The sequence below is a fragment of the Nymphaea colorata genome, chromosome 6 (assembly GCF_008831285.2).
Source record: "Nymphaea colorata isolate Beijing-Zhang1983 chromosome 6, ASM883128v2, whole genome shotgun sequence".
NCBI lineage: Eukaryota > Viridiplantae > Streptophyta > Magnoliopsida > Nymphaeales > Nymphaeaceae > Nymphaea > Nymphaea colorata.
The window spans coordinates 24,060,761-24,077,565 of NC_045143.1; the positions used below are offsets into that span (position 1 = coordinate 24,060,761).

General features: G+C 34.2%; 1 long non-coding RNA gene across 1 annotated transcript; it reads right to left on the reverse strand.

The window, feature by feature from the left end:
- Positions 1 to 6,000: 6,000 nt before the first annotated feature.
- Positions 6,001 to 8,884, reverse strand: LOC116255549 (uncharacterized). The gene is made up of 2 exons (XR_004172892.2): positions 8,696 to 8,884; positions 6,001 to 6,353 (listed from the first exon to the last, which is right to left on the reverse strand). It is a non-coding gene; the product is annotated as an uncharacterized LOC116255549 (long non-coding RNA).
- Between the last annotated feature and the right edge of the window lie 7,921 nt (positions 8,885 to 16,805).

The window sequence follows — 16,805 nt, forward strand, 5'->3', positions numbered from 1 at the left end:
AATATCCAAAAGCCCGATTCAAGATCTAGTCTAAGTTCGGATTATAATGTAGTTCAAAATCTAAATAACCTTAGAACCTGAATTGGAAGAGAGGGTTCAAATTAAAGTTCAAGGTCAAAGCTCCAAGGTTACATAGGGGTTATAAGTTCCAACACAACGTCGCGTTAAGGTAAAACTCATAATAAAAAACTGAGGTCCAATATTATCCTTCCTTTAGATCTAAGATCTAGTGTCTAAGTTTATTATCCAATTCTAGATCTATTATCGTTGTTTCAGAAGATCCATCATCATAGTTTAAGTTCTAGACTACTATAAAGCTGATGCTTGAGTTGGAGGAACGAACTGGATGTGCTTGCTTTGTTCTTTTATTTTTTCTTTTAGTGAAAATTTCTTTGAACTTTTTGGGCTAAGGGTTTTTTTTTCTTTCAGTTTTTTGTTGAGTGAACCCTACAAGGATCACAATGTTTTTGGAGCTATAATATTTTTTGTCTGACTGCTTGACATACAATGCATTATTTGTGATCTTACCCGATATCAATCAATCAAGACTTCCTTTCATGATTGCACATGGTGGGGTTGGTTCACCTAGTTATAAATTCAAAGCATGTTTGATAAACCAGAAAAAGGAGGAATAGATTTTTTTTTTGTCTATTTGGTCATTGATATTAGGGAAAAAAGAGAAAATAGTGATAATTGATATTTGAATTATTGTAAATTCGCATAACCTCGATTGGTTTGCGAGTTGTAATTTGCAATCCACTTATTCTACTAAACTGAGCACAAATTATTTTTCTTATTTCAAAATGTAAAATCCAATTGGCAATTAACAAGAAACTCATTAGAAAAATATAGCCTGGCCATGTCCAACCCTGGCCTTCCGATTTGCAGAGCCAAGGCAAGGCCATGACTTGCATTGGACTACATGTGGCTAGCAAGGGTTGGCTTCACTTGTTTGTCCATTGCCTATGCACGCACTTGGGTGTGCCTCCTATTCACCATCTTAGGACACTCTATCAAGGATAAATCTTGTTAAATACTTATAAATTATTATTTTTCCAAGTCCATCTCAACCATAGGTTTGTTAGATTGAGAGAATGAGCAGACTTCTCATGGTGCTGCCTATACTCATATGCATGGCTCATCCTCCGTAATGTCCAATTACATTATAAACGTCATCAAGGAAGTAAGCAAGCAGGAATCAATAGTAGCTTGTGTCAATGGATCAAGGTCAATTAGTTGGGTAGCAAATTAACTATTTGAATGCTGCACTACACTAAGACTCTCTACACCACTTTGCACATGCACTTGTCATTTGAACAACTATTATCTTTACCACTTTCCCTGTGCTATGGTCACTTGCGCTGCAATCACCTACTTCACCCTGTGCTTTCATTATCTTGTTATTAATACCATTGCAGTGAGACCAATTTGTGGATCTGGAGTGCACAACTTACATCAAAAGCTCATATTATATACATTACATTGATGATGATGGTTGCTTGGAATTGGGCTAACATCGATCTTGTGGAAGCAATATGCAATGCCTGGCATTTGTTATTCTTCATTGCATATGCATTGTATGGACGATTTGATACTTGATTGTTTACTATGTGATTGTTTGATGTTATTATGTAACTGTTTGATGGGTGTGATTGTTTGTCAAGAGCACAAAAGGATTGTGAGCAATAATTTATAACATGTATATTTTGAGAACATGTTTTCTTTTGCTAACTGTTGACCATGGATAGGCAGCATAGGTGCTTGGGTTGTTTTCGAGAATCGGCTTCTGAAAATGGATTTACATGATAAGTGTTCAACAGTCGGGCCACTAATAAGGAACAAGTCTGGTCATACAACATTGAAGTATGGGACTTTGCTACTGCAACAGTAAGTTGAGGTCAACATTTTATTCCAGAGAGTCACAAAGGGGATGCTCCACAACCCTTCTTTCCAGTTGACTCATTAACAATCTTATTACTATGCTATGCAATGGTCGGCCCTATACACTTGAAGCGGGGTGTGACACTTTTTATTTCTTAGGAATATATGAGTATTTAACATATTCGCTCTAACTACCAATGCACATTAGTTATAGATTGGTTATCTTTATTATACGGTAAATGATTTGTATGACAATTGTGCTTTGTCATCATCATCAATTCTCACAATGATTGGGAGCATGCATATGAAATTAGTATGCTAGTGCACTGGTGTTTATTTAGTTTTATAGCCTTGTTTAGTCTACATTACAATTATATATTACATTGTTGATTATCTTATCACAATTATATAGGTTGTTTGTACTCTCTTTAATATATACCATCAGACTAGTGATCATTCAGTGACACTGTCATGCATTATATGTCAAATTAATACTTTTCTCTTTAGGTAGTATCTAGTTAGAGCTTAGGTAAAACCCATTTTCATTTGAATGGTAGGTTGTTGGAAATTGTATCATACTCAAAATATCATGCTTAAAGTTTAGTTTCCCTTTTAGGTTCTCACTAGGTGAGTGAACATGCACACTAATTGGGGTATTTATCCAAAAGCAAGGATGATCCTGGCAGAGAGAGCAACACCCATATTTTAGCTTTACATTAGATTTTGGAGGATCTTTTATTGTGAAAATGACTTAGATATTGTAAATGACTCACCTACTATCATGGGGTGTTATTTATGCATATAACAATGCTCTTATGTATAACGTTTCACATTTCCAATATTAAGTAGCTTACATGTGTTTGATTGTTTGATCTTGTATTGGACAATTATAATTATCACCTTTATAGTATGGAGCACATTATCTCCTTATGATATATGTGCCAGAATAGATTGAGCCATATACTAATTACATAGGCAAAAGCTTTCTCCTATTGAATGTTCACCTCCATTGCACATCATATGCAAATGGTGTTGTTACACCAACTAATAAAAATCTTGTTATAGTTTTCTACACTCGGTTAGTTTTTGCATGCAACTTGCACATACAACCACATCATGACACAACAAATGAATTAGACCATGTTGTGCTTTTTAATTAATGTCTATCAATAGATTTTAATAAAATAAATTACCAAAGCAAGTTTCCACAAATTTTCTTTAAATATAAAAGTAGGACATAAACAATTCTTTTGGCATTGTAATTATGAGGTCCACTACCATGATATAAAATTTACAATGATAACGTAAAGGAATTTTATGTCCTTTTAAAAAGGTGAAACAATTAGGACAAAATGAAAAATAGCTACCATTTGTTCATATTTGTAACATGATGTTATTCCATCAAAAACTATCATTTTGATAGAAAATACATATTATTCTTGGTAGAATGACACAAACATTAAAAATGTCATTCTATATGACACTCACTAATAAGCACTTTTTTTCTTCCAATGTGTACTTTCGATGAGAAAGTTGCTTCTCACATTCTATCCTGTCATTTCACTTTTTTGGTCAAATAGATGGATCGAGTATATTTTGAGTTGGAGATAAAGCTTGAGGATGAGGTTGTGAACCACCATGGTCCAACTAGAGCATGATCATGTCACTTTATTATATGTAAATAGATTGCCTAAAGAAGATAAATTCCACAGGATGGGAATACCTACGGCAAATAGGTCATTCCTTCACAAAGCTGAAAAAGATCAAGGTGGGCACCATGCTTACACCAGTCCCTCAAAGTTTCATTATTTTCATATTGGTGTCTTAAAATGTTTGTTGTTTTAAATATGGGTGCCCCTCAAGATTTGAATTTTTTTAGTTGATGTCCCTCAGGCCATACTCATATAAGCTCAAGTTCATTAAATGAGTCAAATTTGAATTAAGAAATGGATTCATTTAGGCAAAGAACTTCAGTTCAAGGTATAGGGACTGAGCTCCAAAATTGATTTCATCAAATAAGTTCCACTCTTGGGATCGGAAACCTAAAGGGAGGTCTTACTTGTTCCCAAACCCCTCCAGGAGCAACTGCCTTATTTTCTCTCTCCTCACTTCTTTGCACCGCATCTAACATACACCACCAAAAAGCTCTATGTAAGGCATGCTTTACCCTTACAACTGTAAAAGATCAACTCTTTCCCAATTCCCTCCATACACTAATTAAGACCCATCCTCATCTTTCCCTTTTCTTTCCCATCCTCTTCTTTCCCTTTTCTTTCTTTTGGTGCTGTATAAACCTATCTATCCTCCCTTTTCAACTTTGGAGGCCCTAATCAAGGTAGTTGGCCAGGTTATTTACCTTCATTTCCTATTTATTCAAACATTTAGATTGTTAGGCATAAAGATTTAGTGTTCTTGAATTTTGATCAAATCCTGATTGGATTCTGGCATAGGTTCATGAGCATGATTTTTCTTTAAGCAATTAAATGTTGATTAGGCTTTGGTTTTAAGATTTAAGACTAAAGCTTGATTTAGGGTTGTCAGTTGCAGATTAGGGTTCTCCTTGTGTTTGCTTGCTTGAGTGATATTTTTTTTTCTGATCTGGGTAACCAATTTAGGCTTAGATCTTATTCCTAGCGGTGATTACGGTGAGGTTGAGATATTAAAAACATTTAATATTCAATTACTGATTAATTATGTTTGTGCTTAGGTTCGCTTAGGGCTTTGCAGTACGGTTCTAATCAGCAAGGTAGAAATTGATCTTCATTAACAAAGTGAAACTTGTAAGTGTAAATCGGTTTAGGTGTTTCATTAGGTCTAACTGCATTGCAGGTCAATATTTGCTTTGATTGAGCGAACCACGTAAGTCGTTACTACTACTGAAAAAACCATTTTCGTAAATCAGCGGCATGATTTAAAAGAAGTTAGGGTTTTACAAAAATAATTAAAATTTGTCACTTTCGAGTTGGAACTCTGAGGGCAGCCCACATAGCAGGCGAATGCCTATCAGTTAGCTTGCTTTATTTGCATTTTAATTTCATTAAGGTTCGTAATGAATCTTTTATTTAGTTCAAACTATTGTAATAAGATCCTAACACTGGTGTTGACATTTTCCATTCAAGGTAATGGTTTAAACCGTTTCGCTTGGCTTAGTAGTAAAAATTTGAGTGAATCCCATCGATATTCATCTTGTGCATCTACAAATAATTAAAAATTAATATAAACTAACTGGTAAATAAAGTGGGTAATTAACGAGATTCGTGGTCTCGCTTGTATAAATTGTCAAACAGCATTTCCCGGCTGAGAGGTATCGCTAATAAGACGTTACAAAATCAGGGTGAACTCATCCTTTTTTATCTTCTATATCTATAAATCATTAGCAATAAATAAACTAATTGATACATAAAAATAGGAAATTGCCGAGACTCATGATTGAGACTATGATTAGGGATGTCAACGGATCGAATTCGGATCGGATACATCTTTAATCATATCCATTTTTTCAGATATTCATATGTTCGGATTCAGATTCGAATTTGAATAAAGCAAAATCATATCCGAATTCGAATCCAAAATCCGATTTTACAATCCAAATCCGATCCGAATCTGATTTTTATATTTATATCCAAATCCAAATCCAAATTTTGAACCGGATTTTATCATTTTTCAAGTATTAGATAGATGATATTTGTCTAAAAATGAATCCCATCTAAATCCTTATCCAAATCCGATCCGATATTCATATATATCCGTATTCGTATCCATATCCGATCAGATGTCATTTATTAAATCCGAATCCAAGAATCAGATATTAAATTTTTATCCATATTCAATTTTTTCGGATCGGATTGGTCGGATATCCTGAATCGGATATATTTCTACTCATGATCTAACTTTTGTGAGGCGTCACAATGTATAGTCCTGTCGCGATAATGACAATCAATTATGGTAACTTTACTGCAATTACTCATTAGCTTAAGCATGTGCTCACGCAATTTTTTTCGCCCTCAATGTCCTTTCGTCCATTGCACTCACTGTCGTTACTTGGGAGTCCCAACCATCCAACAGTGTGTAGTTGATAAAGAACTTAAGCAGTTAAAGACAGAACCATACATGTAATACTTTGGTTGATCAAACAAGAATATATCATTTGAGATAGAGATTAAGAATCAGTTCGCTAAACAACAAGATTAACCAAGAAAGAAAAACGTGTTCGAAACCAAGTCAGGTTAAAAGACTATCCACTGAAAGGAAAACAAAAAAGAACAAAGCAAGAGTGAGTCTAATTCGTCCCTCCAAAGCCTAATTCCACAGGGTGAAAGGTTGTCAGGAATGGAAATCAAAATCCTTCCTCCATCCACACCCTAAGACGCAACAAGCAATGGAGTCTAGTGAGACGGCCGCGGCGCTTACTTTGATCTCTGTCTCATCTTCCGGCGCTTGCGCTTGAGGCGCCTCATTCGCTTCTTCTTCCACTGCACCAACAAAAGGAACAAAAGAACATGTTCAACGACCTCACTTGCCAAATTCAGACAAGGAAAAAAATGCATCCTACAAGTTACAACCTCAAAATGCAGTGACACCTAAAAAAGGAGGCACCAAAAGGAGGAACAAGGCTAGAAACAATTCAGAATATCCAGGGGAGATACTTGGGTTACTTCAGATGTGATGTATGAGAGAAAACCAGTTGTATGTAGATCAACATAACCCTCAAAAATTTTAGAAATAAAACCTCAAAAGTAAAAGACACAACTATTGTTATCAGAGTCAGCCTTAATCCGCCACAGATCTTTTTTCTTATTCCAATTCAAGCCAATGCATCCGCCTAACAGATTCTATGGTTCCATGTGCAATGTTATGACATTACTAAGAACTTTTCAAATATACTTTAAATCTTTATTGTTAATTATCCTGTTATACATTTTTCAAATTTAAATTTTTTTTTTGAAAGGTCTTTTAATGTTTTTCGCTGATTCACAAACAATTCAGCTGAATCACTGATTAGGTTCAAAAACGATTTTCATAATGTTCGAAACGATTTTCATAATGGTGGATACAACCTGTTTGTCCAATTCAAATGACCATAATAAGCAATATAGAATACAAAGACTACATGGCCAATCCACCAAATTCCCCTTTGATGTTTCAAATGAGGTGAAGTTGGGAGAAGAAACTTAAATGCTGAAGATAGGAGAGGAGTTTTTTAAGAGAAGAAATCATCCTAGGGAAAAGAAAAAAAAACTCCCTGGAAAAGGAATCCCATTCTCTTGTTTTACTATCTGCCTCCAGAACAAGACCAGCAAGAAATGGACGTACGATACTCTTGAAGCCGAAAGAAGAGGCATTTGCAAATCAATTCTGACTTCTGACTTTATACCAAATATTGCAAGTCAATTCTGACTTCAGAATTTATACCAAAAATGCATTAGCTCAAGGATCAAAGAAATCGATATTGCAAGACTTACCTAAATGCCACAGGACCATTAACAAGGAAATAAAATATAATTAATTTAATGTCATAAATTCCGGCAAAAATTTAAAAGGGCTGAAATCTATTGGCCAACACAAATTCCTTTCTTTTGGCAATTTATTGGCCAACATGAGTTCCTTTCTTTCACAAATTTAAGAACCGCATCAATGGACAACCGAGTTCATCTTTGAGTAAGAACATAAATTCAAGTTATGTAACCAAAACAAATACATTAGGCAAACCTCACGGAAAAAAAAAACTTGATTTTATGGGACATAAGAGGTTAGCATCAGAGTCATTGAAGATGAACAACATTAACAACTCTAAAGAAGGAGAGGCTTCATTTGTTGATGTTCATTACAATCTTCGTTATTGCAGACCTCAAACCACCTTTTCCTTTTTCCATTTTGAAATTGAAAGCAGTAATTTGGACTACGCACAACTCTAAACTAATAAAGGTTACAGACTTCAATAAAACATTTGAAGCCAGAGAGAGAATTGCGCAACCGTGCCATTAATGGTTTTTTGTCCACTTACATGGGCTTTAGTCCATTCACTGCAATAAAAAAATGCAACCACAATATAACACAAAAACAATTGGGACTTAGTTTATCTACCAGAAAAAGAACAAGCTAAAGCAATGTCTACAAATCAGCAAAGTCAAAAGGACATAAGACTTCTACGACATTAAGATTCGGTCAAACCAGACAATCACCAAATGCATGCCGTGAAACAGCATTATGCTTGTGAACGTAGAAAGTCCTTTTTGGGGGTTTTCGGGCGAGTCCAAGAAAGAAACATTGAAAAAGGAAAACTTAAAACGGATTCAAAGGATAGAGAGAATATGTATCAGAAAGCAATTGCAGTGCACAAGAAAGAACACAGAGAAAGTGCATTATCCATAGACCAGGAAAAATTAACTGAACTCTTTCCGGAAACACTAAAACAGTAATACAGTAACTTGCAACAACTGGAAATCGAGCCGCCTAGAATCAATGATAGAATCAGATCTAGAAAAACAAATGAGACAAACAAAACGGCAGCCTACAAATCTTCGCCACCGATGAAGAAGCTTCTCGCTTGCAACCAGTAGCACGAATAAGCTTCAAGGTTTAGAAATCACCGTCTCCGACTAAAATCAGTTCAAAAACACACAAGATAGATACATCCCTCCAGAGTCCCCAGGAATCATGAACCCCATCTACCGAACTCCATGGCCCCAGAGAGAAACACCTAAGTTACGATTCCTATGGTTCGTACAGATAGAAAAGAAAAAATGACATGAAAACCTAAAACCACCGTTATGAGCGGAAAACAGGAACGAATTGGATGAGATAGGAAACTGACCTTCGCTCTCATCTTCTATTCCCTCTGCTCGTCTCACGACGACCCTTAAGCCTCCGCTGCTTCCCCTTCAAAACGATGGAAGGGGGTAAGCGAACAGAGCGCCCCTTTTAGACAGAGAGAGCCGGAGGGAGAGAACCCTAATTCAATGTAGAATCCATATTTATTGAAACGGGTAGCGCGTTTCATCAATTTTACATATGAGTACCCTCCCCGAGTTCGGACCAGTTGAAAGTCAATTCGGCCTAATTTATCTAGTTCATGAACCGAATCCATGTTGAATCAGTATGGTTTACACGGTTCGAACCAAGGTTGAATTTAGCCTTTGGAAATGGGCAAATTCAACTAATGGGATTCCATATAATCAAACTCAGATTATAACTTGGATTTGAAGTTTCTTAATTGAACCTGGATCTGACTTGTATAAGAGCTTACATCTATACCTATAAGCAAAGGGCTTGAATCCTTACTGTAATTTTGGTCAAACTTCAAACCAAGATTCAGATTCGGTTATGTATTTGCATATTCAATTTGAATATGATTATTAATTAAATATCAAATTCTTTCAACCAGATATTGTTTAATGTAAAATTAAATCAGTGATAAGATACAATTCAATCCATTTACATCCCATTCCATGTGTCTTCCAATAATTAAGCAATTAAAATATAATTTGTTCCATTTACATCCCCTTGTACATGCCATTAATGATAAGATATAAGTTGATCCATTTACATCCCCTCATACATGCCTTCAAGTGACAAGGAATAAGGATGTTAGTATATGCTTGGAAGGGCAAGATTTCAAAATATAACATTGTTGGAATCTCAAAAGGAAGAACTCGTGCTTAGTTCTAGCTCGAGCTCGAGTTGATTAGCCCGAGGTTGGCCCAGGTTGAACTTAAAAAGGTTCAAAGTCAATTCCAACTCCAAATAAATACAAGCTCAAGTAAACCATTTGAAAAAGCACCATAAAGATGGGTGGAGATGTTCTCTGAAAATTAAAATGGAGGCGCGTGCAAGGAGGATTACTTTTCCCAAATTTATTGGATCAAATTTTCTATTATTGGGTCTTCTTTGCAGATGATCTGATAGTAGGATGTGGTCTTGAAGATAAATCTATAAACTGTGTTAACAACACTTCACAGTGTTTGTATAAGGGCAAAAAGGTGGAAGTGAAAGAAATTAGTTTCCTAAAATGTCCACTTTTGTTTCAGAATGTCAAAAACACCTCAAAATCCCTGTGACACATATTTATTTTGTGCACTAGTGTGGTGCATGCAACTCACTATGGTGTAAGGGGTGACTGGCAGGGATTGTTTTAACATAGTCTGTTTAGGTTTGGGTGCTGACAAAGTGGCACCTTTCCAAGGTAACATAGAATTGTTGAAGGAGATTTTCTTGATCTACAAACTATGCTTGGGCAAGTAAACCATTTTTTGTGGCAGAGTAGTTGCCTTTCCCAACCTGAGATGTGGTGCCTCACTTTACTTTGATATTTTGTGCTTTTGATTATTGTTATTGCTTCTCTCCAACCTACCTAAATATTTGGTAGGGCCAATTAGCTAAAGTTAGAACATTGCTCAACCTTGCCTTTATTCCTCCTTGACATGGTGGCATTGAACAACTGGCTATTGGCCCTTGCCCGATGCTCATTGTCAAAATGATATCCATTCAGCTTGTTCATTGAGTTAGCTCTATTGTATAGGCATGGTCATCCTCTACCTTGTTTAGATATCATAGGTTATGGTGGTTAGGGGGTACTTGGCAATAGGATAACACTAATATATTGTTTAATGTATCTATTCTAAAAATTAGAGTAGATTCACAAAAGAATAGAACGTAGTGTTCCAAGAATTTACCTCAATCTTTAAGTCGGGTTCATAAAACAGTGTGTTATTGATTATGTTGTCAAATGCCCCCTTAGTTTCTCAATAGGAATCACCTCTTGGGTTGATGTGGCCTTCACTTGTACATTACAAAGGACCATCAACTTTTATGACCTAAAATGTTTTAGGCATGGTCTTGTTGAAGTAAGCCGTGAGTTGCCTCTTCTAGAATTGCTCCCACACCTAGCCCCAAATCCACTCCAAGCTACTGCTTGAAAGTAAGGCAATTGTAACAGAAGGCCATTGTCACTATTAGTTAATCATAGGCATGGTTGTTAAGGCCCCGCACCATTGTCGCATGCATAGTGTCTCATGAATTGTGTGTGATAGCTTGCCAACACAAACAAACCCAACAATTTCCCCAGAGGGCATAATATATTTTTGTTTTTGATGGGTTGTGTTAGCAACGTATTCGCAATGTGGTGATTCCCATGACCAATCTATTTTATGTCATAAATTGTATTAAATTATTGTAATAACTAACATGTATTGGGCCCACATGAGCATGTACAATGGGATTTTTTCCAAGTGGTGGATTATAATCCTTGTTTACCAAGAACAAGCCATATAATCCTTACCATCCATTAGTTTTCATCATTGATCTATCAATGTCACCTTGTTAGGGTTCATACTTACCACTTCCACGATATGACGTAGCCTTGGTAACTTTCATGATGAAAGATGAATTGTATGCATTGCATAGCGTTTTACTTGCGCATTTAGAATATTAAAATGATTGAAAGTCTATATTTATGTGCATTTTCTTCACGAACTTCATTGTGCATGTGTTTCAGGGCAAAATGGAACTTAATCAAAGATTTTAAGAAGGCTTAGGGTCAAGGTGTAATAGAACATCCAAGGTTAAATTTGGATCCCAAATCCAACAATTGAACAAAGGGAGAGAGCTCCAAATTCCAATCCATTGAGTAAGATCCACTATTGGAGTGGAAACCCTAGGCACCCCTAAGAGTGCCATTGCTTAAACGCCTCCAATAAGAGCTGCCCTTATTTTCAATCTCCTCACTTCCTTGACCCAACCTAACCCATGGCACTGGCTTTTCTATTTAAACCATTCTTTGTCTTACATCAACAGCACTCTTTTCTAATCCCTCTCAACAATAACTAAGCCTCATTCTCATCTTTTGTTTGTGTTTAAACTCCTCTATCATCTCTTTCAACTTTGGAGGACCTACTCAAGGTACCCATGATGATTGGAATCATAAAAGAAAGGTAGAGAATTTTCATATGTACTTTCATTTCTTATTTATTTCAAACTTTTAGGATTTTTCTTCATAACAAGCTAGTGGTTTTGAACTTTATTAAGTCTTGATTGGATCATGGTGTAGGTTTTGAATTTTTATGCAGCGTGAGGTAGACTACCTTAAAGCATCATTTATGGTTTTAAGTAGAATATTCATTTAAGGGTTTAATTGGATTAAGATTCAAATTTAGAATTAGTGTTGGTGTTAGACCTGTTTGTTGACTTTGTTTTCTTCCATTATTTCTTGTGGTTCTAGCATAGATCAGCATGGTTTAAACATAACCTTCATGTCTATTTGGATCATATTATCAGATCTCATCAGCCAAATTAATTGTTAATTAGTTTGTGGTTTTAAGATTTGATACTAGAGCTTGAATAGGTAAAAGATGTGATTAGCATATCAAGGTTCTCCTTAGGGATGTCAATATATCTGATTTGAATCATATATCCGATTGAACCGATCTGAAAAAAGCAGATAAGAAAAACAAAATAGTATCTGATTAAGAAATCGAATCAAATTCGGATTTAATAAATAGCTTCCGTTTGGATTCGGATAAACATAAATATCAAATTGGATTGGTTTCATTTTTGGACAAATATTTGTATCTAATGCCACTACATTTTGAAAATTGGCAAAATCTGGTTCAAAAAATTCATAGTTGGATTTGGATATAAATATAAAAATCAGATTCAGTTCGGATTCGGTTGTAAAATTGTACTTCATATTCAAATTGTAAAACCAGATTTCTGATTCAGATATGACTTTCCTTTATATTCGAGTCTTAATTTAAATATGAATATATGAATATCTGAAAAAAGTGAATATGATTAAGAGTATATCAAATCAAAATCCAATCTATTGCCATCCCTAGTTCTCCTTGTGTTTGCTTTCTTGTTTGAAATAGTTGATTGTTTTCATGATTGTTTTTCCTAATATGGGCAATCAAATTAGCCTTAGATCTTATTCCTACTTGTGGCTAGGGTGGGGCTGAGATCTAAAATGCATTTAATATTCAATTTATGAAATCTCATTTAGGGGCTTTCCTATGACTTAATTATATTTGTACTTAGCTTTTACTTAGGGCTTTACGATGCATTGTGGCTCTGATTAGCAAGGTAGAAATAGGTTTTCATGATCAAAGTTAAACTTATTAGTGTACATCAGTTTGGGTTTTCTATTAGATCTAACTATATCCTAGTTGCATATTTGTTTAACTTTGGAGGACAACCACCTTAATGTCATTGTATATACTCAATACAAGACATCCAATTCAACTGAAACCAAGATAAAACAAGAGTTATAATACTTAAAGAAATACTTTTATTGCTAAAAAATAGAGTTTGACAAATTTTCAATAGTTAAAGTGCTGCATGGACTCTTAAACTTATGCAAAAGTATTTATCCTTTATAAAAACAAACAAAAGAAATAAAAAATCTTAGTTCTAAATGTGGCAGCCCTTCGAAGACACTTGAGCACTTTAGTCTTCAACGGGTTGCTTCAATATTCAATTTGTGCAACATTCAATCTCTTTATTATCACTCCACCTTTTGAGATGCACAAAAGTGTATTCAATTGTATAATATGTTACGAAGCAAAATGACAACTAGAAAATATTGCCCCTATATAACAACATGGCACTATGTAATGGGCTTGTGCTTATGTGTGTGTGTGTGTGTGTTAACTATTGCTAATATAAAATGTCAACTAATTTTAGTGTCTATGTGACAAAAAGTCATCTAAGACTCAATTATAGCCGCCAATCCAACTCCTTCATCTACGTTCTTTTTTTATTTTTTTGTGTGAACATAAAATATGCAACCTATTACAATGGCTTGCTAGAAATCTAAAATGTGTCCAAATCTAATCAATTGAAAACCAAAACTAAATATGTCTAGCAATAAATAACATAAGAAGAAAAAAATGAAAACAAACAACTATGCTAAACAACTAAATGAAACGAGCTGAATGTTAAAGACAATTCAAATTAATGTGACATCTAACAATCTAAATACAACTACTAAAAAGACTCTAAGCACCAATTAGATATATTTAAAATTATTAAACATGTCCACAATTGAATATAACAATGACAAACTATAATAGAACACAACAAAAATAACTTGTTAACAACCAGCAATAGTTGGTTGCACACCACTAGCCACCTATAAAGCCGACGCTGGATTCCTTTCTCAAGTTCCTACACTGACTAGCTACAATCACAATAATCAACTAATATGATTCTAAGTACTTAATCAAAACCGGCAAATTATTCACTCCTATAGAATATTCAATGGATACAATGTAAACTACAATAAAAAGCATAAACTTACATGTCTACACTTCTTATCATATTAAAACATAGTCCTAAACATTAACCTAACACTCAGAAATAATTTCGATCATCTAAAACATTGATTATACAACTAATTACACCATTGCAACACTTGGACACTTGTTGCTATTATATGAAACATAAAAGAATATAAAGCAAACTGCTGCAAAATATGATAATCCTATAAATTACACTAATGACTAGAATAACGAACAATAACAAGCATAAAACACTCCGTATGACCAATTTTAACATAATATATTATAGTTCAAATGTGTAAATTATATAAGATAATTATCTAACCTATGGAAACTTAACAAAAAATTAAGTAAAATACATAAAGTATACTACAAACCTTAAATTGCAGAAAGTATTCACAATATTAATTTAACTATAATTAAAGGTACTATTTTTATTTCTAACACTACTTCTAGCAAAAGATAACAATTTAAAACATAGTATGAAACAAGAGAATATGCATCCAAGCGATAAGTAGAACCTGAAAATACAAAATATATATTTTTGGTGACAATTGGCCTTAACTTAAAAACTAATTTTAACAACATATGACTATTACTAATCTACAACAGAATTTGCTGTAAAATATAATAAAAAACAAGCTAAATCAGATGCACACTAACAGTGCTACAACCTGAAATATAGTAAAAACAGTCCATACACTCAAATTAAGTACATTTAATTATTACCAATTAATATTTATTGAAAAACAAATTTAAACTTAAAATATCTATTTAATATACAAGACTACATCAGAATTTACAGTAAAACACAATAAATAATAAGATGGAATGCACACATACTACACCAAAAACAGAAAATCCAGTGCCGAACACTAGTAACTAACAACTCATGTGCATTTAAAAATGAATTCAAATGAATGATAAAATATGACTAAGAAAATGCAATTTTAAGTTGAACATTATAGTAGTCTTCTGTAAACCATGTCCACACTAGCCGGCAGACCTCTACAGCTGCTGAACATGTGTTTCCTTATTATTACCTATTTCTCTAAACTAAGTATCTAGGGCAAAAGTTGCTCAAGATTATTTACACCAGCCTCAAATAACAGAAAACATCAGAAAGGCGTACAATAAACTGGTGTAAGCTAAAACAAATGCCAAGGAACAAAAAAAGGTTGATGACTCCAATGTAGTCCAAACTCTAAAATTAACGACAAAATAAGATTAAAACTAGAAATTTCTACTCAAAACAATGCAATAGAAAGATGAACATTTGAACCAACTTGCTTACAATAGAATACACCCAAATTCCACGTCAACCAGCTGCTGGGCATGACCAACATGCAGTAGTTGGTGGGTTTTGACAGCAACTTACTGAAAACTAACAAACCCCTAATTCAAACTGATCAAATACAAAGTATTCAATTAAAAATTGTTACTAGCAACCTAATGTTAACTGATGGTTATGAAAAAACCTCAAGTAAAGGTTGAAACTGAATGCAATTAAAATAAACAAAAGAGAAATTAAAGTTGGACTCAGCTAGCATCTAGCAACTTATTGGAAATTATAAAACCCCGTATTTGATTTAGACAAAAAAGTAACAATGGACTAGAAACAAATCTTTAACATCAAATATAAACTAATGTGGAAAAGCTACATCAAATGGAAACTCAAAACTTATGCAATTAGTAGAAAATCTAGAAGATTAAGGGCTGGGCAAGTCCTATACGCAACAGCCTGCTATCTCATCACCGGACCCCCAATTTGTACTATAAAGTCACTATATATTCAACTAAATACGATCAAGGAATCACTAATCTCTACTAATCACCAGACAGTTTATGTGTTGTTGGTGATCACTACACTAAATTTCTGCCATATCTAAGCCAAAACAATGACAGTACTCAACAACAAAAGTCATAGACACGCCCACAGACATGTTTCTATCTTGCTACAATATGAAACAATAGAAAAAAAAATCTAACTGTCTGGAACATACTGAAAATAAAAAAAAAAGACTAATAGCTATGTGATGGAAGTTGACCAATGCCCACAGGAATTACTCAATTAGACTACTCTAGATGAAAATGCATAAGAATAAAGATTAAACCACACAATACACCTATGATTTCATGACCCAAACAAAGATTTAGGAGAAATGCATCTACAAATTGAGATTAATATGTTGTAGAAGATAAAATTTTAAGTCTCTATGGAAAAAAAAAACACTTGAAATCTAATATATTGTGCATGATTTTGGTGCAAACCTACTTAAAAGTGGGTTGTGGTCTGCTTGAATCTTGAAGTTGATCAAGTAGTCAGCACCTAGAATCCTCCTTCAACTTCAACTCAATTATGTAGTCATGTATTCTATGAAAATCATTTTGAACCTAATCGGTGATTCAGCTAAATTGGTTGTGAACAGTTTTTTGAGAGATGGAATCATGCTAGAAAAAAGAAAAAACTCCCTGCAAAAGGAATCCCAATTTTTTTAGAGACTACATACCCAAATGCATGTGAAGTTGGGAGAATAAACTGAAATGCTGGGGATAGGAGAAGAGTTTTTTGAGATATGGAATCATGCTAGAGAAAAGAAAAAAAACTCCCTACAAAATGAATGCCAATTCAAGTTATGTAACTAAAACAAA